This window comes from Gordionus sp. m RMFG-2023, chromosome 4 (genome assembly GCF_954871325.1).
Source record: "Gordionus sp. m RMFG-2023 chromosome 4, tfGorSpeb1-WG-v2, whole genome shotgun sequence".
In the NCBI taxonomy this organism is placed as follows: Eukaryota; Metazoa; Nematomorpha; class Gordioida; order Chordodea; family Parachordodidae; genus Gordionus; species Gordionus sp. m RMFG-2023.
The window spans coordinates 2,809,702-2,833,791 of record NC_088778.1 but is presented as its reverse complement, the minus strand read 5'-3'; positions in this window follow the sequence as shown (position 1 = coordinate 2,833,791).

Genomic DNA, 24,090 nt, shown 5'->3' with positions numbered 1-24,090 from the left:
TTTAATTTTATATTTGATTAGAATAAACCTATCAGATTTAAATGATTAATACACATTACGATCATCATACCTTAATTGTATAACATATAACTAAATATGTTTTTTTAATTCTGAAATAATAAATTTTTTTTTGTATATTTCTTAAACTTTTATATTATTTTGATAATAGTTCAGATGACTAAAGAAGGTAATAAAATATTTATTCTTTATTACAATCAAAGTGTGATTTGTCATAGTCAATTTTTTTAAAATAATCTAAAAAATAATTTTTCCCATCTCTATAAAATATATTTAAAGAAAACTAATTTAAAAAAATAAATATTATTTAAGTTAAGTCAGTATAATTTAAAGAAGGTATAAAAATACAATTGAATGCGAATTTTTGATGAACCCCTATGGGTCGCTTGTAGCTAATTGTACTTTTCCCTTATTGTTTTGAAATAAAGTTTAAGACTTGAGGTCCAAATAAACCTCAGGTGTCATACAGCGAATAAACAGTAGGTTGTTCAGAAGATTTATAAGTTTTATGTTCGTATGATGGAATTTGTAGAAGAATCAGGCAAAACAATCTAAGTATTAGTTCCAAGGAATTAGGGTTATCTCATTTAGTCTGATTGCCGAAGATGGGGTCAGAGGGTTTTTCTAGTGTAGAAAGAATATTTATGGCTCACAACGTGCTAATGATGATGCCTGGGTAGTCTACCTCTGAAAAAACAAGAATGTAGATGGTGGCATAGGCTGCCAATATAGGTGTTATAGAAATCACATGTCACCGGTGCTAATTTTTTGTTTGGAAAGAATATAAAATTATTGGCGATAAGCTCTTCGTTGGTATTGTTTCTATAAACTGTATTTATAATATATCATAACTGTTTATTAGGCTAATATATTTTAGTAATTCATGACAGTGTATAAAATATACACTAAGTTCTAAAAGAAATGTCGATTCCTTTAAAGATATAATGCCTTATGCTATTTCACTCAACAGAACCTCTGCATGGTACTCCAAAGAGAACGGTCTACTCAAATCAATCAAGAAGACATATTAGAATGTTCAATAAAGTTAAAGCGATATTATAAAAATGGTAAAATGTTATTTGAGAAAATAAATCACGGTTAAGTGTCTGAAATAAGGAAGAAACATTCCAATCTAAATCACTAGAGAAAAATAAACCTTATATCTAAAATGGCATTGGAATAGTTAACAATTCATTTAGTATTTAATGTATTTTAATAATAATGGGAAAGTTTTCTTAGAACAAATTAATTGTAACTTGATATTTATTGAAATTAAAAAATGCAAAATTTTTGATGAATTAAAGATTTATAACTGTTTCTATTTTACTAGTCAAAATTTAATTTATTTTTTAGATTATCATATTAATTATATATTTTTTTATTACATCGGTAAAATCTGTTAACATTTATTCACAATTACCATATATCGCATAATCATCCTGTAAATTATATATTTTTTAAAATCATATTTGTACAGAGCCAAATGTTATCATATGTAGGAGTGATGAGCGTAAGTCATCATTAATATATTTTATATCATATAAAATAACTAAAACCAATTATTTAAGCTCGCCTAGATTTCTCTTGTGAAAAAGAAGGTATTTATTGGATTAGAAATCTATATTATTATCTTAAATTTTATTATTCTTTATTTATTAGATGGCAGAATTATAAACATTAAAGGTTTATTTAATAAATAGTTATCTATTTGAAAATCTCATTCAATATACAATGTTAATAATATTCTTCTGTTAACCTTTATTAAATCTTAATTTAATTAAACATAATCTAATTATATGAATATTATGTGTAATAGAGTTAGACGGAAATTTGTTTAAAATTATATAAAAATAAAATAATTTAAAAATAAATTTACTAATCCTCCTATGAAAAGCCACGAATATTTAAATAACTTACGTAAAGTATTATTTCAAAGCTAACTTTTTGTTTGATCAAAAAGGTATTCGTGCTTGTTAATTTATGGATCTTTTTGTTGATTAATTTGTTAAGGTACTTTGCCCCTCTTCCGAATAATTAGTTTTTGGATACCACGATTGGTATAAATATATTGCTTTCGGATAGATGTGAATTATTATGATATTTTATATTCTCGGCATGAATCAATTAATTAATCTTACTTTTAATATTTATAGACAATGTTACCAGATATATGTATAGTATGTATTTTTATTTTACTTATAAGAATTTTCATAAATTATGTTTATATTTTTTATAGCTTACTTAAATCACACCGACATTTACATTCAAAGTATGTTACTATCCCAATTATATTGAATTTCACTTCACATTTACTTTATTTAAAAACAACTTAAGTCTCAAATTTGCTGATCGGAATTAGTAAATTAACAAATGATAAATAATTACATAACAATAATAATTTATATATTAGGATTGGGAAATGAAATCCTTACTCTTAACTTTGGTAAAATATTTTTATATAATTTTTTAAAGTATTTAATAAATTAGAGCAAGAAATTAAACCTACAGGTAAAATATTGTGCATATGATTGAATTTTTTATATAACAAATCATAATAAACATTTAGAATACAAATATTTTTGCCTTTTAATTTCTATTATAAGGACTCTGGTTATATATTCAGTGATATTTTTAAATTTATATTATCTAACATAGCACAGTAGTAGATTTTACTTAAAAACATGAAAGAATTTAACTTTACAACTGATATCACTTAAAAACTATTTTTTAAATATTCATGTTTTAAAAATAAAAATACTTTTTCAAATAAAATAAAAATAATACGTGAGGAGTTTTTAATTATTTTGGTATTTGGTTAGAAACTATATTTTTAGTTTAATATAAAAGTTTAAAATAAATTATGAAAGGCCAAAAATTACATTTGCAATCTTAAATGTATTTTATTACACAGAAATTAATATATTTAATCTGACGATTTAATATTTTATAGGATCAAGATTATAGAAGGAAGGATAGTAATAAGAGAGGAGGGAAAGAGGTGAGTTCCTTCTATTATTTCCCTGTATATAAATTGCTTTGAAATAGTCAGTATATAAATTTTTCTAATCTGAAATTCTATTTCCGGGTGACATTTAAGTATACAGAGTGTTATATCATAAAAAAATTTGTAACTGCCAAATTTTATAAAATTGCAATAATACCCATCTATTTTGTTAATATATATTCTTTGAATTACAAGTCGTAATCGATATTCCATTTATCAATTTCAGTAGTACGGAACCACCTAGTTGGCTGTAGACAAGAACAAGGTCCTTACTGGATTTGAAATAAGAACTATGGGGCTAATGATACACGCACTCATCGAAGGCCATAGACACTACTATAAAACAACAAATTACAGTGCTATCAATAATTTTATTGAATCAAAAATACAACAACGTTCAACTCTAGCATTATTACTCTTAGAAAATAAAATATACTTAATTTAAATATTACTCAAAATTTTAATTGGGTCTATGGCAAAACATATTTATAATTGTTGCTAATTATAATGATATTTAGCTAATCAGCCTCAGCAAAGTCATATTAGATTTAAGCTTTATGCAACTCTTCAACTTCTCTTAGTAAGATTGATCTAAGTTAATTAATTTTATGTGTTTATTAAAGAACAGCGATTAGGACATTGAAGCTACACGAATCAAAAAATTTATATAAAACATTATCAGAATTATTAAGGAAATAAGAGAAGAGGGTTTGATATGGATTAGATTTTATTTATAATTTATAAGAACTGTTATTAATGAAATTCATATTATATTTAGAAAATAGATAATTTAAAAATCATACACAACATATAAAACAGTCTAAATATATATATGGAGGGAACATTTTAATTTAATTATAAAATATTTTATAAAATAATATTAATTTTTTTTTATAAACTGAAAATAAAATAACTAAATTACGATTTCTTTGATTTTATTGTCTTCCTTATTGCTTATTTGGTTTAATATTTTATCGCACTTATTCGATCCATACATTTTTTAAATTTATATATCATCATATATTACTATAATCATTTAATTTTATATATTATTTTAGTAAAAGACATATCAGGAAGATCAAGTAAATTATTTATAATTGAGCACATTTGTTATTAAATATATTCTATATGATTTAGACAAGGAGAAAAGATTCATTTATATAATATTTTTAAATATGTTGATTATATATCTTTAAAAATTTATATTATACAGATATGTCTAAAAAACTTATAAGTAATATTATACCTTAGAAAATGAATTTATTTAAATTTCCTTAATAATCTAATATATATGCTCTATTAAAATTTTTTCTTAATTGCGATTAAGGTTTTAAAAAAATTTTTTTTGAATATATTCCTTAATTTATTTTAATTCATTTAGAAAATATAAATGGTACCCTTATAATATCCCTAGGTAATCACGAGTGTAACATTATAAATTATATTTTAAAGTATAATTAGAATATTCTTATAATTTACTAATTTAGCAATATATCTATAATATATAACATTATTTTATTAGTTGTCAAATTTAATATTAAAAAGAATATTTTAGGAGAATTAAAACAATCATCATGCACTTAAATTATATCTTATTTAAAAAAAATAAAACCTAATATAATATAATATTTTTATACTTAGGAAGAGTCAAAAGATTTCATGAAACAAGTATATATTATAATTTATATAATAGGAATATGATCCTAAATTGAATAATATTTTAGTCTCCAAATCGATTAAAATTACATCCCTCAAAGGTAGAAAAATAAAAATATACACAGTAATTAGAATGATTTAAAAAAAATTATATTTTAGATGCTAGACCATATCTTATCGAGCATAATGGTATTTATATTTAAAATAATTTGTATATGATTATATAAAAAATTTACAGTAGTTTATAAATATTGCATCGGACTATTATTTTTAATTATGTCCGATACGATAAGAAAATAGATATTATCCAAGATTTAATTTTTAAGGATCCTAGTTCCGATAAAAAAAATTTATTTAGAAAAAATTCGATTCGATTTAAATATTTTTTATGAACTGTTTGAAAAGCTTAATATTTCAGGGAAATTTTGGAATAATTTTGAGCACTTTTATAAGGATAATAAAAAATTTTATATTTATTTTTGAAAAAGATTTTCGTAAAAATATTAGGAAAATAAAATAATTTAAAAATATTTGATTTGATCCCGTCCGAAATACATTTTAAAAGCAATACAAAAATATTTTTCATTCAAATCCGACACGACACACCTAGTTCCATCGGATCGAGCTCTGTTCTTACAATTGGAAAAATATAAATTGTTATATAATTACATTTCTAATTAAATTATATATATTTTAAACTTATCTGACTGGATAAATGATTGAAAATAACCTGTGGAGAGATTGGATAGAGTCTATCTACATTTAAAATCTTTCACAAAAACTTTGTTAATATTTTTTCCTGTTTTACACTATGGTTTTTATTTTATGCTTAACTCTATAATTACAAAGTTTTAGGGTTCTTTATTATAAATAATTTCTCGATAAGAAAGAGGTTGAATATAAAATCCAAATTAGGAAAAGATAATAAAAAAATAACTGTTTGCAATATTTAATTTTTACAATTTTATTTATGATATAGGAAAACTATTGGTAAATTTAGCCAACAAGAAGAATAATTAATTATTTACTCCAATTTTACTTTGGGTTTAATTTTTATCATTGTATCAAATATAAATTGCTTTATGTTACTTAATTATGTGTTTTTACTTTATTTTTTTATTATAACATTGCACCAAATGTCATCAATTATTTTATCAATAAAAGGTTTATATTCAAATTATCATTTATTTATTGTTTCTCTTTGATAATAATTGAAACGATTAGGTAAAGGGATGGTTGAGTTCTTAAAATGTAATGTGTGATAACTTTATACTAAGCAAATAATAAGAATGAATCGATATTTATATTAATGAAAATATATGAGTCATTTTAACTCTCAGCGAATACTAAGTTGCATAGGTTAATGACAATGGATGAATTAAATATCAAATTATGATGCTATCAGTTAGGATAAAAACAGGGGCGTCGCTAGCCTTTACAATCTCAGGGGGCTCAACTAAAAAATTTTTATGGGGGCTTCGCCCCCATATTTTCTAATTTAGGGCCTTCGGCCCGCTTTGCCGGCCTTCGGCCGGGTTTTATATTAATATATTATACTTTTTTAAAATTAACTAACTCTTAATAATTATTCTGAATGTCATTTATTATATTTTGCATCAAAATAAACTAGTATAAATCATTAAAATAATACAAGACATTTCTAAAAATAATATTTTGTAATTACAAAATCTATTTATTACAGTATAAGATATTTTCGATTATTGATATAAAAAATTTTTGCGCCTAAAGAATTATAAATGTTAAAATAGGTTAATTAATATGCCTCAATTGATAATGGTTTATGAAAACTACATAATTTAATATAATATTAGCAACATTGACAAAAAGTCATGAAACTAATATAACTCTTTATTACCATTTTAGACAATGTTTTATAGAATAGATTAATAAGAAAAAATTTATAAACCTTACCAAATCAACAATTCTTGAAGAAGAGCTTAGAAACTTACATTGACAAATGGTTATCAAACTAGTATAATTCCTTGCAACCATTTTAGACCATGTTTTATAGAATGGACTAATAAGGAAAAATTTATAGGCCTAAACCAAATCAACAGTTTTTGTAGGAGAGAGTATAAACGACCAATCCAAATCATAAAACTATATGGTGGTTAAAGCTTCCTCTTAGATGACATTATGAAAGCTAGATAAGTAATCGAGAGAATTATTGTATGATATTAAATTTCTATAAGATTATCTTCCATTTTTAATGACATATAAACGACTACACAGTTGACCATTATTGCTTATCTAAAATATGCGATCATATCCTCTCAGCAGCTGTAGTAATAATCTTAAATTACATAGCCACACAAATAATAGATGCTGGTTAATTTGCAGTTGACACTTAAGATGGTAACCCATATCAGAATTTATTCTGTTAGATAAATTGATAAAACAAAAACACTAAAAACCTTTAGAAGAAATTATGCAAATATATTGAAGCCTTGAGTTATTTACACGGCAAAAATGCCATATTAGGAATGAAACATTTTGTCACTACAAAATAAGAACGAGAGTGATATCATGAAAGCAATTAAGATTTTATATATTATTGTCGCACCATCTATAGTTGGTATATTATATCTTAAAATAATAGTAGTTTGTAATAATATTAAAAATATATTCGTATTGAAAATTTAACTCAAATCTATATTCAGAAGAAGAAAAAAATAGCTTCCTAGAAACACGTAAAAAAGAGAAGAAAACATATCTAATTTATTACATCCATTGTAGGATGAACAATAATACGCTTAATTTTTATTATATTGTAAATAAATAGATGGAGTTAAATATTTGTAAGCAAATTATTACTTATATTTATTATCAAAAGCATTTATTAATAAAGTATGTAATATATTATATAACTGTCAGATACATCTGTAAAAGTGGCATTTTATTTAATATTTTATAAAAAATTTATATAATAAAGGATTATAAACTATATGTCTACTTACTTTTTATAAAAAATCTCTTATAATTATTTGGATTTGGACCTTGAAAATAATTTTAGGAAGAGACATGATAATTAAATTTAAAAATCAATAATATAGTTGATTAGTGATTTTGAACTCGGCTAAAATATTAAATTAAATTATTAATTATGATCATATTTATTTAATTAGGGTTATATAATAATTTAAATAATAAAAGTCAATTAAGCTTCAACTGTTAATGCTAAATTAATATTTAGTGAGTGATATTGTTATATTTTTAACATAGAATTTGATTGCAAGCTGACATAGTATAATTTATATGCAATAATCTAATCTAATAATTAAAATAGTTTTCATTTAATAAAAATTAAGATAGTCTTATTAATTTTTAATAAAATTAAATCGATATTAAAGAATTATTCAGAGGGCAATTAAAAACATTTATATTTAGCTCAAGGGGATATTAAGGAACCAATAAAAAAAAAATTTTGCTTCAGGGAGCTATTCAAAATTTTCAGGGGGCTCGAGCCCCTCCGCTTTCTACTCCCCCCCCCCCCTCCCCCCACATAGCGACGCCACTAGATAAAAATGGGTAATTAATAATAACAGGCATAGAACTAATTAGGCAATTATGAGGATAAATGTGAAGCCAGAATACAACGATAGAATGGAATTTCTGTAAGGAAAAAATTATTGTTTAATTAATTTATAGCATAAAAGATATAATACTCAAAAATGGATCATAAATATTCGTTTTTATTTCTTTTTAAAAATTTACTTGGAGTAATTCATAATTTTATTTTTTCTCAAATAAATTATTATCCATTTAGTATAAATTTATATTATCAAATATTAATATTAGAAAAAAAACCTCTAGGATTAATGTTAAATTTAGTAGAGCTGGAGTAAATATTAAAAAAATAGTTATGATATTTATATATGAATCATTTGAGAAAAGATAATATTAGATAAAATCTATAGGACTGTTTTGTGTTGCGTTTGAAATACATAACTCTATTATTTATCCTCGTCATTCTTAGAACAACGATATTTCTTTTAAAGTATTGTTATATTATAATACTAAAGGAAAAATTTTGTAAAAATATAGAGTTAAATCCAAGTATATAAAATTTAAGCTCAATATGTTATTGTATATTAGCATAAATCGAATAATTTTATTTAATAAATAATAAATTAGGAAATTCAGATCGGTATTACCATCTAATAATTTTTTAAAAACTACCGCATGAATTAATTCCCTAACCAGGGTCGCAAGCAATATTCTATGGAGGAAAATAGAAACCATAAGAATATATTTGATATCGTTAAAAGAAAATTTTTCTTATTAAAGCCATAGATATGCATATAAAAGTTTCCCAGTATTATTCTTAAAATTGATGATTTAAAAAAAATGATTAATGATTTGAATAAATAACCTTGATGAATTATATAAAATTTTACAGGCGGGCCAAGTGGTTAAGACAGCTTTATGACAATTTAATTTCTAAAATTCGATTCTGAAATGCAAATAATACTATCATGGTTTAAAAGATTTTAAAATATTTGTTTTTGATGTTTTTTAATTTAATAAAAAAACAAATTTTATTTAAGTTAGGTAAACATAACGTGATAAAGCCCGTCACCAATAAGAGAAGGAAAAATTTCTCCCCATATCGCAAACCTAAATATAATTTTAAACTAATAAAAATCTTCTCCATGCTTAAACTTCCATTCCCCCCTATATCACTATAAGTGAAATTTGAGAAAAATTGAAAAAATTTAATAACTTTTAAAAGCAACAGCTTCAAATGAAAATATTCTTAAAATTTTTAATAAAAAAAGTAAAAAACCAAAATTATTTTTATAAAAATATAAATTTACTAAATAAAAAGTTTTAACAATTTAGTAAATTTTTATACAATTTATGAGTAGATAAGCTAAAATACCAAATGGAGGAAGGCATATCTGTAAAATGTTCATTAATGGTGAATCAATTTGATTTGTATATTAATTATCGACCACTAGCTTCCTCAAATTGATATTTAATTGCATTTGATTTACATCAAGGTAAAAATACATGCATTTGAATTAAATTAGTGGGTTATTATCAGTGGTTCAATTACCCTATGATTTCTATTAACTTCGATAATTTAACTTTACCTCTAAAGTTTTTATCGCATTTAATACACATGAATTTTTTGTTATTGGAATTATAGGAATAAATAAATTTGAAAATTATCTCCCGAAACAATTAAAGTTATGGCAAAAAAGTAAAGTACGAGTGCTGAATTTGAAAAAATATATAAAATAGTTGTTGTTCGATAGATGGAATGCTATTTTAGTAGTGATAGTTACATCAAAACGCAAAGCTCTCATCTCTCTATGCAGCGTGACAAAATTTTCTAGAAAGATTTTCTCAAAAATAAAAATTACATAGTTTCTTAATTTTACAGGTATGATGATAGAAATTTTTATTATCATGGTGATAAAAATGAAAAATGTTATATATCATTTGTAATCCGAATAAAAAGGGGTTATAATAATTTTAAATGGGAAAAATTAATTATGGGCATTTTTAAAAAACAACATATAAATGTTGTTAAAAAACCTCTGAATTTTGAGTTAAATTTATGTATGAATTTAGATTCTAATGTAATTGAGATTTCAGAATAAATATAAATCAGCCTATTTAAAATTATAAAATTTTAATGACTGAAAGAGTGAATGAATATTTTCTTTGTCCTAGGGTTAATGTAAGGATGGGCTTCAGGTACATTAAAATGTTTAATACTGGGGCTAGTATTTCCATCATGTTCAAGGAAAAATTTTACAAATATAGGCCGCAAAGAATTCTTGAAGAAGAAAATATGTGCGTTAAATAATTCGGGCGGGTAAAACCAGGGCGCAGTTTTTAATGATACCAGCATAAGTTTGGATTTATGAGTGGTGGAAAAAGATATTGAGACAATTATAAGGTAAGATTAGATAACCAAAATTGGACCTCATAATAATTAGTGGAATCTTTTTGTCGTAGATAGCTAAGTATAAGCCGAAAATGTTAGAAATAGACTTTGAGAAATAGAAACGTGAACAAAGGAAATATTCCCATCGTTAATCATCATATTCTTGAGCAGCCAGAAAAATTAATAGTAGAGACATGTAGTTCTAAATTGAATATTGAGATTAATGATGATCAAATTATAGTGGAAATTAGCGAATTAAATAAAGATAATGCTGTACCTATTTTAGTTAAAAAATATGGTATGATTTTTGAAGTAATGTTAAGGCGTCTTAATGACTATCAAGTAGACGTTAAACTTAAAGAAGGTTTTTCACCTTTTTAGCGTGATGACGGGTTTCTTTTAAATGGGAAAAAGAAATCAAGGAAGAGTTAGACATATCGGTTAATGATGGAATTATTATTCCTATTGAATATAGTGTATGGGTCACACCGTTGGTTCCAGTTAAAAAAATCCAATGGGAAGTTGAGGCCCCGCTCGGTTATAGGGGTGAAATATCTATTACCTAGAATTGAGAAAATCTTGGCAGGTTTAAAGGGGCAAAATAATTTTCAAAAGTAGATTTTTCTTCGGCATATTTACAATTATCTTTGAGTGAGGAAGTTCCTAAATTATTTACAATAACGAAGTCCAAAGGGTTATTTGCCTATTGTAGGTTGCCTTTCAGGTTAAATGTGTCCGCGTCGATTTTTGCGGGATGGTATCGGTTTTCCAAGAAGAGTTTTCTTAGGGTGAATGAAATATTATATTTAGGACATCAAATTAATGGGATGGAGGTGAAACCTCTGGATAAAAATTTGAAGAATATATCAAGTATGAGGCCTCCAATAAATAAAGCGGAGGTTAAATCTTTAATGCATATGGTAAATTATTATCATGGATTTTTGGAGGATTTTGCAAAAATTACAGTACATTTTATAAATTATTGCAAAAAGGAGTTCATTTTGAATGGGTCAGTGAACAACAAGTTGCTTTAAAATTTTTAAAACAAAAAATTGTGGAAGAACCGATTTTGGTATTTTAACAATGATTTAGAAATAATATGGAGTGGGAGTATCATTATTACATTTTGGAAAGACCAATTATATTTTTTTAGCCAGTGTTTCCATCCGGTATTCTATTATAAAACAGGAAGCTTAGCGGTCAATATTCATTTAACCAAATGCCTGGAATATAATCGGGAAAAAATTTGTGATATATACTGATCATAAGCCGTTAATTAATTTATTCAAAAAGGATAATCGAGAATTAATGTTATTTAGATTGCAACGCTGGTTGTTATTGCTAAAGTTTTATGTAGAATTAAGGTATTGGAGAGGTAAAAAAAAATTGCTTGCCAGATATTTTATCCTGGTTGGGATTGAGCTATGAAGATCTCCATATAATCAATCATAAAGTAATTGATAGTGAGAAAGCATGGCTTGTTCTCTTTCACATATGTTAAAAGGTGGTCCTATTAATTGGGAAAGTCAATACTCAGGATAAAGAACTAAGTCAAGTAATATTATTTATAACAGGAATAATGTAAAATTTATAAATGATAGAAAAAAATGTATGTGGTGGATGATTGTCTAAATGCGAGTAAATAGAGCCGTAATTCTTTTTTAAATACGTGATAAGATTTGGAAATTTATTAGATGCCGAACATCAGGGTTGGGATAAACTGAAATCTTGGGTTTGGAATAAGCTAGTTGACCTGATATGGCCCATGATATTAAAAAAATTACGAAAACATGTATTCCCTGTAATTCATTCCAAAATCAAAGAAACCGTGGGAACGTTTGGTTGTAGATTCTTATTCAAAATGGACCGAATATGAAAAGGTACACAAATATTCTACCAAAATTGTTTTGAAAAAATTAAAAGAATTATGGGTTAGGTTCGGGTTGCCAGACACCAGTGATGAAGCATAAAGTTTACTACTAAGGAAAATCTAATTTTTTTTTAAAAATTTATATATAGTCAAATCATAAAAATTAAAATATATTAATAAGCAGAATTCTTCTATGTTTTTGAGTAAAATCATCAAGTACTGAATTATAAAAGTTATTGCTATGTTTAATTTCAATCCAAATCAAAAATAGATTTAAAATTAAAAAAAATTTATTTTTTTTTACATTTAAACTTATAATTTATTAATTAAAAGGTAACGGAATATATATAAAATTAATTTACAAAATTCTAAATAAATTTATTCGCTTAAAATAATTTTGTGCATCAATGGTATTGTTTATAATTATTTGGCGTCATGGCTAAGCAAGGATTTATAAATTCCTTTGCATAATATCCTTCACAATCTTGAACTGATATATATATAGATATAAATGGGAAAAAAATAATATTTATATCCTTTTTTATATATATGTTTTAATATAATATATATATTTTTATTATAATAGTCTTAATATTTTTATAATTTATATTTTTAAATTATATGCTCATACATATGAGAATATATTTTCACTCAAATATATTTATAATTTATATAAAAAAGTGTTAAATAAAAGTATATAAAAATCTTAAAAAGTATCTATAAATAGATACAGCCTCTGAAATAGTATGTAGATCAGAGATCTTTATGGGCCGGGCCAGCACGCAAGCCCCAATTATTTCTTTTCTAGCGGGCCTGGGCCGGGTCTGTTTTGGAAATTTTTATTTGGGCCGGGCTTAGGCCTAAATTTTTTTATTCAAATATAGAATATTTTAAGGATATTTATTTGGACAACTAATCATTTATTCCATTTCCTAGACACCTTGGGAGAGTTTTAATTTTGTTTTTCTTTAAAATCGGAAATTGGTATACTTATACCTGACATAATTGATTTAAAGTGTAAGACTATTATAGGTAATTCTTACAGTTAATTATATAAAATACCATGATATTTTTATTTAAAAATCACTTTTTTTCAATCTTATAAAACTGGATCACACTGTTCTTTAATGTCAATTCCAATATTAATTAGAAATTAAATATATGGCTATAAAGATGAAACTTAAAATGATTAAGGTAATGATCTTTACAATAATTGGAATAAGGATTTTATATCATTTATAAATTCAGTTGGCTCTGCTTCAGAAGTTCTTAAAAAACAATTGCATTGATTACACTTGAACCTTTAAATACAGAATAGAAATATGATTATAAACACTAATAGATATTTTAAAAGAAGTACAGTTTTTAATATCCCTATTCTATAAATCAGAAAATTTAAATATTTGCAAAATTTTCTTTTGTCAAATTTTATCTATAAAAAACATTAAAATATAGTAACTCTGGTAGCTGACGACACGTTAACAATATAAAAATATCTAAAAATGATAATTTGTAATTATTTATCTTAATAATTGTTATAAGAAATACGAATCAAAAGGTTCTTACCGACCCTTTCAAGGATTCGTAGGTTTGAATAATAAATTTTTAACAGTTCAGATTCGGTTCTATATATATTTTCGGTTTGAATCTTTGAATTTTCAAAAAGAAATGGAATCAATTCAATCCAATTTTTTTATTAAAATTTAGCCCATTTATCATAAATATAAGTCCTTTAAAAATGTAATCTATTTTAGTTAAATGAATTTTATTTTCAATTTAAAAATTATTATATTTAAAAAAAAATATCATACAGAAATTTTTTTAAAAAATAAATATATATTGTGAAGGAAAAAAAATATTATATGAACTAAAATAATAAATTTAATAACTTTTTTTAACTTTAATTATATTTATTTAAGTAAATATAACTACCCTACGAACTTACGTCTATTTTCTTTTTTTTTCATTGTTTTTAAAGATTGTTAATTTACTAAAACAATTTTTTTAAATTGATTTAATAAATTTATGTTAAAATATATAAAAAAATTTATTGTATGTAAAAGTACAATAATAATCTTTAACAGATTGGGTTTTTTTATCATTGTTTTAAAATTTTATTCTCTAAAAAAGATTTTTAAAATTAATTAAATTTTTATTTTGTTAAAATAATTTAAAAACAGGTTCATTGGATGTATAGGTACATCTTTTAGGGTTTTTATTATATACAAAACATCATTGAGGTGGAAAAGAAAATTACAATTGATATATAAAATATTTTCTTAGATATAAAATAGAAGTAAAGTTATAAAATATAATTAAAAGTTCATAGTTCATTAAATAAGCATCCTCGTTTGACTTTTAATTTATAAAATGTATTTTAAATTATGAGCATTTACTAAAGTTGTGTTTGTGTTAATAAAAATATAACATTTATAATCGCAAATTTAATTTTTAATAACGCTTTTCCAATTTGGCACTGAGCATAATCAAAATATTTGAAAAATATATTCAGAGTAAAAAAATATTTCAAAATGTAATTCAGTCAAAGGGCCTTTAGAAATTGCTCAAATTAAAAAATTACTGATTAATACATTTAGATCGGATTTTTTTGTCATTAATTAAAAATTTATTAATTTTATTTGTTAAATTTAATATGACTTCATACCTATTTAATAAGAAAATTATATTCAAATTTTTTTAAAAGAAATATGATTTGTTTAAATGAGTTTTAGAATAAAGATGTTATTGTGCTTAAGCTTAATCAAAAGGTATGCAATCATGCGTGAGATTCCGTAACTTGCAAATGGAAATTGTAAATTATCTAGATGAGATGCAAATGTGTGTGTGGAGATTGTTAAAATCTTACCTAATATTTGGATTATATATTCAATATTCAAATATTAGTATAAATTATTATTAAATTGGAATGCATTTAAATTTTTTTTTATTAAAATCAAAAGAGTTCTATTTCAAAAAAATGACATATAAAACAATCACGGTAAACTTTGCTAAAATTTAAATTCAACATGTTTACAATATAAACTTTTACTTATTTACTTCAAAAAAAATTTAATAAATTAGTAACGATTATGACAATTGTCACTTTTCAGGTGCAATTTTACCAATTATCCTTGACCTTATAGTCTGTTGTCAGAAACTTGATAAAAAGTATCAGAGTGGTTTGTTTTTTTTAACTTTAAAAAAAATATAAAAATAAAAAAATTTAAAAATTATATCAAAAGCCTAGGTAATTTTATACTCTCGCCAATTGCAACTTTTACTAATGTGCAGCTCCTATCCCTTTTAAATTTAGCTCATAATTATAGATTACAAACATTTGAACTGGTGGTTGTTAAGCTCGATTTTTTAAAAACGGTTAACCCAACATTTTAGCCAAACAAGCTTGAATTAAATTTTTATCGTAGATGATAGAATGATTTAGACATTTTACGATCTCACTGCTTTCGCGATATAATTCTTAGGCAGAACATACAAATAAACATATTTAAATATATAGGAACACAATTATGCTTTTTTAAAAATTATTTTGGTTTGAAAATTGTGTTTTTTTATAATTTTTTTTTGTATAGCTTTGTATATTATTTTAAATTGTGAAAATTTATTAAAGTTTTATAAAGGAAGCACCAAAAATTTTAAGATAAATAAATCAATAACTCTAGGGTCTAATTTATATTTGACCAAGGTAAAAAAAAAATTCTAGTCGATTTTATGATACATTTTTTCTATATAAAATTAAAACCCCCCAAAAACATAGTTCTTCCAAATAAAGTTGTTTACAATAAAAATATATTTTATACATATTTTGTTTCAAATTAAAAAGTAGAAACTTTAAATAATAATTTTAAAAATGGATTTGTAAACTTATGTAATTAATTTATTATAAATTCCACCTATTTAAAAATCTTAAAATATTTCAAAAATTTCTAACGATCATATTTTTATATCTATTATGTCGACCACTCTTACCATTTTTGGTAAACTAGCCCTAGCATTCTTCAAAAATCTAGGCTGCCAAATCAGTAAACTCAGAGGAAAAGTGATATTTTTTCAGACAAAAGTTGTCAGAATTACATATTTTTCAAAGGCAGTCTTCTTTCAAGAATTCCTATACCATTTTTCTTTAATTTCTATTTTATAAATTTTTTTAAAAATTTTGGAATAATATTTTATATATATAAACAAACATTTTATATTTTAATCTTTAATAATTTATATTGAAAGTACATTTTTATTTAATCGTACTTAAAATTTTTAAAATTTTCTATAAAATGAACATGTTTTTATATTAAAGTAGCATGTTTATTTATTTTCGTTAAAGTTATAGGTATTTGTTTTTATAAATAAATAAAGTTCACATAACTTAATTTTATATAAAGGAATATTTTTTATTATCCACCATTTAAAATTTTTATCATATAAATTTTAAGATGAATAATTTTTTCGCTCTTCTACCTGCAATCTACTTAATTTATATCTGCATTAAAAGTAATTATATTCAAATTTTTTTTAATAATACTATGTTTTATTATTTTATTAGAACTTGAAGCCAGGAGTGAGGGTATATAGTTTATTTTTTAAAAATTCGTTCAAATATAATTGGCAATTTATTATAATGCGCTGGTTTTTCGTCGGGAGCTTTTTTATGTATTGATAATTTACACTTAAAAATTTGAATCCCTTCTTTTTAAAATTAGTTTCTAATCAATATATTTTTTAATATTTTAGTATATTAATATTAATATATTTAAATTTAAAGGAGCAGATTTTCATTACATTTATCTGCATCTATTTTATTGAAGGGAATTAAATTATTTCTTTAATAATCGTGTTCATTTAATTTTTTTTTGTTACATTAATAAAAAAACCTGATAAGAACGATTTATTTGCTTAAAAATTACCATCTATAGCTCTATTAAATGATATTTTAAAAAATATTATTATCCGTTATTCAGACCCAAATGTAATGATTTGTAAGCGTGCTAATAGTGAGTCTCATTATATATTGCATGATATAAAATAAAAAATTATTTAAGCGCGCCAAAACTTCACTTGTGAAAAAGAAGGTATTATTTAAAAAAATCATCTCAATTGGATTTATTTTATATTTATAGATGGCTACATTAATGAAATCGTAGCAGGTTTATTAAATAAATAGTTGTCAATATGAGAATCTCATTCATAATTTTAATATTTACTTTCAATTGTATTACATTAATATTTATTTTTTGGCAAACTTGTATAAAGATATTTTACTCATATATATTCAAATATCTACATAAATATCAATTTAAAATTTAAAAATAATTAAATTCGTTTATATTTAATGAACAGAGATTTTTATATAATGATTTAATAATATCTTTGTGTAAATAAATATTTATTCCTACATTAAATAATTGTAGATAACGTTACCAGTTTTATTCAAAGTAACTATTTTATCTAAATGTAAGAATTAACATAAAATTTCTTATATTTCGAAAAGCCTATTTAAAGCACATTGACCATAACATTCAAAGTATGTTACTTTCATAATTTAATAAGAATTTCATTTATTATTTACTATATTAAATAATATTTTAAGCATCAAAATTGAGAATCGGAATTAGTAATTTTACAAATAATATTGATTATACCTAACAATTATAATTGATTTCACCAGGATTGGGAAATGAAATCCTCACTCTTCACCTAGGTATATTAAGAAATTAATGGCATAGTATAAATGTTTTATTAGAACAAGAATTGACACCTAGAGGTAAATGTATTGCATACTTTATTATTTTCTATTATAAAATAAGAAAGGTCATTTTATCATATGAGATTTTACCTTGCACTATAATAGCACTTTTTTTTAAAGTATAAAGAATTTTAACTTTTATGCTGAAGTCCTTAGATGACTATTAATTAAAGATTCATATTTTATAATAAAATTATAAGCCTGTGTTTCTAAATAAAACAACAATTCAAGTTTTAAGAACTGTATAACATTCGTGAGGTTATATAATATATGTTCCAGATCTTCCAATAAATTTTCAAAAATGTTGCTAAATTCTCCATTTAAAATATTTAAAAGATGTTTTGTGAATTATTTATTATTTTAATATTTTATATTATTTCATATTTTTCTATCAAAATTTGCAAATTACAAAATTTTAATGATTAAATCACAAATCTTACAACTTTTAAGAATCACAAAAAATGTGCATATAAGAAAAAATTATTTGGCCAATATTTTAATTTTACATAATGGCTTATATTTATTTTTTAGTTAAATTCGTATAATTTTTGAGATTTATTTTTATTTTTAAGATATAGCTTAAAAATATTTTCACTTAAAAGAATCTTTCAAATATTTTGGTAAAAGATATAGTATTAATAAATTAAAGTGCAAAATGAATTACACATGCAATAGATCATAAAAGTATTTTGCACGAGTATTATTTATATTAAAAAATGAAATAGCAACGGCAAATTCCTTATGAAATTAATTAATAACAATCATCGGAGGGAAGGTTATACCATGATAAAAGTAGGAGGGATAATTTAGAAATAAGGAAGGTACAAGGTAAGTTAGAAGCATATGGGAGCTGGTAATATAATTTAGAAAATATAATTTCACTAATGTTCATCCTATTTTAATTAGAATACGAATTGCTCTGTCAGTATTTTGTTTTTTGATCTTAAATTTTTTTTTTTTTTTTTAAATTGTCTATTACAATAAAAATTAGCTTTGAATCCAGCTAAGTCAATATGTTATTGTAGAAAATAGAAAATAATTCATATTTATTTTTTAAGTTTATTAAAATTAAAAAGTTGTGCTTACTGAATAACTATGAGTAGGTCTTTATAAATCACAATTAAAAACATTTCTATAATAATGGTTATAATAGGTAAAATAATTGTAATAAATTACAATCTACATTATTTCTTTTACAATTAATGTTAATTATAACTTATTTGGTTTAATATTTTCGTTCACTTTTTTTATTCACAGACTTAACTTATATTAAATCTACTTTAGTGTATTCATTTTTATATATTATTTTAGTAAAAAATATGACAGGATTCATTATTAATTCAAGTATAATTTTAATATATATATTATAGGCTATATTATATAAATTTGCATAAGGCGAAGAGATTCATCTATATAATATCTTTAAAAAATTGTTAATTGTGGATTATTTAAATTTATATTAATAAAGCTACGTCTCAAAAATTAATTGGTAATATTATATCTTTCTAAATGAATTAATTTAAGTTTCTCTTATATTTAAATATATAATTTATTTTAAATATTTTTTTTTATTAACTATTGCGATTTGAACTGTAAAAATAATTTTTTATATAAATGATAATTTATTTTAATTCATATTTAGATGAAGTAAATGGTAGCCTTATAATATCCTTAGGTATTCATACTAGTACATTATAAATAATTCTTTAATATTTAATTTAGCTTATAATAATTTACTAATTTAACTTTATTTCTATAATATAAAACAAAATTTTTATTTATTAGCGATCAAATACATGTTGATTTAGATAAATTAAATTTCATAAATTAAATAGGAGTATGAAAATGAAAACCTAAAATTTATATTTTTAGGACGAAACAAAATATTTCGAGGACCAGGTATATGTAATATGAATAAAATCCTTAACTTAATAATATTTTAGTCTCCGAGTCGATCCAAATTAATTCCTTTATAAGTATAAAAATATATAATAAAATTAATATGATATAAATATTTTAGACGCTAGACCATATCTTGTCCATCATTATGGTATACATATAATAATTTGTTAAATGGTTATATCAAAGATTTAAAATAATTAAGCAATTCGGGGTTTTTTTTAGGTACGGACCTTTTAGAGAAAAAAAAATAGAAAATTTTATCCTAATAGCCTAATCCATATATATTTTTATGTTGAAAAGCACTAATATTATCGAAAAATGTATTAGCGTTTATAGATAATAAACAATTTATTTGATATTTTTAAAAAATAACCTAAGAAAAATAAAACAATTTTAAAATAAGTTTCCATCCGGTCCGAACATTTTAAGCAAGATCTAAATCCTATCTCTGAGAAAATATCTATCCTACCAAATTAAATTCTCTTCGAATCAGATTCACATCAACCCGTATTCTATACAATCTTAATTACTAGGAAGAAAATAAACAATGATATTATTGTTAGTCTAATTTTAATTAACGTATTTAACTAAAAAAATACTAGTAAATTACAGCCATTTTACAAAAACATGCAAAAATGATATAAAAGATTTTTACCAATACATGTAAATTATAAATAAGTAGTTTAAAAAGATGATTGGTTTTTATTTTTGTTTCTTAAATTTTACTTTAAAAATTTGTCAAACAGATATAAGATAAAACTAGGTGGGGAAGAGTTAGATAAATATAGAATTAACTTTATATCCTATTTCATTAAGAAATAAATATGTGATTATTTTACTATCGAAAAGTACAACTATGAATTTTAATAGTTTTTTGAAATATTTGTTTAAATTTCATCCTTAGGTTTTTGATTATTTTTTTAGTGTTTTTTTTATTAAAAACAGTTTTTTTAATTTTGATAATTTTTTAAAAAATACTGAAAAAAATAAAATAATAATTTGGTCGGGATTTCATTTCAGGTCACATTTTATGTTGCATAAAAGAAATTTTAAAATTTATGAATAAAAATTTTTCAAAACGCATTTTTTTCTCAGGTAGCTACAGTCTGTTAATACAATAAAATAATATGCTCTCCAGAAAATATAATTAATCTTACAACATACACCGACTCCCTTCATCTAGAGTTGTAAATCCTGTTAAGAGGAAAAGAATGCAAATTTTTTTTATGTTAAACAGACTTTAAATCAATATATTTTTCTAAATCTGACCACATTGGAACATTTTTAATTTAATTCTTCTAGAGGTTCTGATTAGATCAAAATATTCAGTGCAACATCTATATATTTAACAAATTATTTTTCATTGCACATAAGGATTATTAGTCCATCTTTAATATTTTTTTAAATATTGCTTTTACATATGGAAAAAAATTGCATTTTTTATCTAATAAAGGGATAAAATTTAATACAACCATTTTATATTTCAATAAGAATTTTGACGAATGCTTGATTGTCTTTTATTTGTATTTTTAAATAATTTATTCTAATAATATATAAATGTAAAAATAAAAAATTAGCAATATAATATTAATATTGTAGCAAAACCATGATTATATATATTATCTAAATAAAAATTAAGTGTCCTTAAATAATTTAAATTTTCCATTAATGTGTAAGAGAATGCATTTCTCAGGGGGGAGGGGGATGAGTCAAAATCGTAGAATATAATTGTAGTAATGTTTTATGCTTATTTATATTATTATAAAGATTATAAATAATTACTAATTATATAATAAAGGTCTCCAAATTGATGAAGGTAACATATTTTTATCTATGATTAGAGATAAAAATCGTTTCTAGATTTTTTAGATATTAAATTGGTAATGTCCAAAAAATATTTTAGAAACTTCCCAATTTACAATTTAAGACATTTTTTTGATTGACAAGGAAATTTTGAGAGATTTTAGGTAATGTATTACAGACATTATTTATTAAAATTTTTGGTTTATTTTGGTTAATTTTTTTATAATGTATGAGGGTAAAAGAGCTTGACAGGTAATAGATTAACTAAGTTTTAAATTATAAAGTAAATCATTTTTGTAATTGATAATTTTATTAAAAAGAAAAAGGATAATTAAATATATAAAAATAAAAGTTTTATTACAAAATTTAAATAATATATTTTAAATTATAATATAATATATCATGTAAACAATAAATTGAATTTTCTCTTCTCGTATTGATTAATTTCCAAATCGTTTTAATGTTGAAATAGTCAGAATCACAAATCATTGATTCTATTGAAGATTTGGATATTGAAAATAATACAACATAGTGTTGTTGAACAGCTAGATTTGAGCCGATTTAAACATTGCTAACCTAATATTTTAGCCAGAAAAATATTCTCAACCTTGTGATTTTGCTAAGATCTTAAAATCTTTGTGCTATATATGACCAATATTCTGAGGTCTGCATAATCCTTTTCTAGATAAAATATTGAAAAAAATTTTTATTTTATAATATTAATTTAAAAAATTAAAAAGATGGGTTGACTACTGAACATGGTTTTATTAATTAAAAATTTTACAAAAATTAAATCAAGAAAATAAAAATTATATATAATATAAGGCAGAGCTAATATCTATATAACTATAATATAATTTATATTAAAAATGATTTTAATAATTAGGTTCTTTAATAATTTTTTATTTTGAGAATTTTCCGTTAATGTAGAATTTTCTTCTTGGTTTTCTTAACATTATAATGTTATATCAAATAGGAACTATCTTGAATAAATGTCTATACAATAATTAATAAAAATCATATATTTATATAATATTGATGAAAATTCAATTATACCTACTTTTATATTTAAACTTTTAACAGATCTTTTTTTTCTTATATCTTAATTATCATGATTGCTTTCTGGAAGAGGGTGATAAGCATATTTCAGGAAATCCAACGATATTATCAACATTTAAGGAAGGATCAGACTTTGTAAAAAGGGAATTTACTTTATTTTTTCTTTATATATAATTGGATATGTGAGCGGTTAAAGTAAGGTCGAAGAAGATATGATACCTAATCCACCATTCTTAATTAGTAAAGAGGTCTGAGTCCATGGTTTGCAATAAACACTAAAGGATTTGGGATATTAAACTAATTGAATGAGAATATGGAAAATAAATCCGATCAAAAAGAATCAAGAGCTTTATATGGGAATGAAGAGATCTTTTAAATGTTTTGAAAGGTTTAAGCATAAGCATAGTCAGGTAAGGGAATTCCTCTTTATCGGAAATTCTGTTCTCATAAATATCCATCTAGTTAATCCAAACAGTCCTCCACAAAACCCTAACCCATTCTACCCAAATAGTATATTCAATATATTACTATAAGCAATAATTTGACAGAACAAATTTAAAATTTTTCAAAATAACGACTATAATTTACAATTTTTGTAAAAATAAACATTTTTATAAAATAAAGTGAATATTCTTTTTATAAAATTGAAACATAGCCCAAAATATTTTGAATAAAATTTATAGGAGGTGCCCTCCACCCACAACAAAATTCTGAATTTTACAAATAGAGTCTGACGTATGTAATTATCACTATATTGAAATAAATTTTTTCATAAATAATAATTATAGATTCATTATTTCAAATAAAAAAATTTTGCACGTTAAAATAAATAATATATAAAATATTATTTATAAATTATTTGATGAAATTTATAAAGATATAAAACGGTTATTGATAAATTTCTTAAAAGAAAAATTGTTTTCTTATGGGAAGAAAGGTGTTTTAAAAATAGCAATTAAATTGATATTTTCATCGATATTTACATAAAATTTTATCGAAAAATATAATATTGGTTTATTTAATATTGACACTGTTTAGTTTCAATGATTATTTGTATGGAAAGTATGGGATCTTTACCTTATATTGATTTAATGACAAAA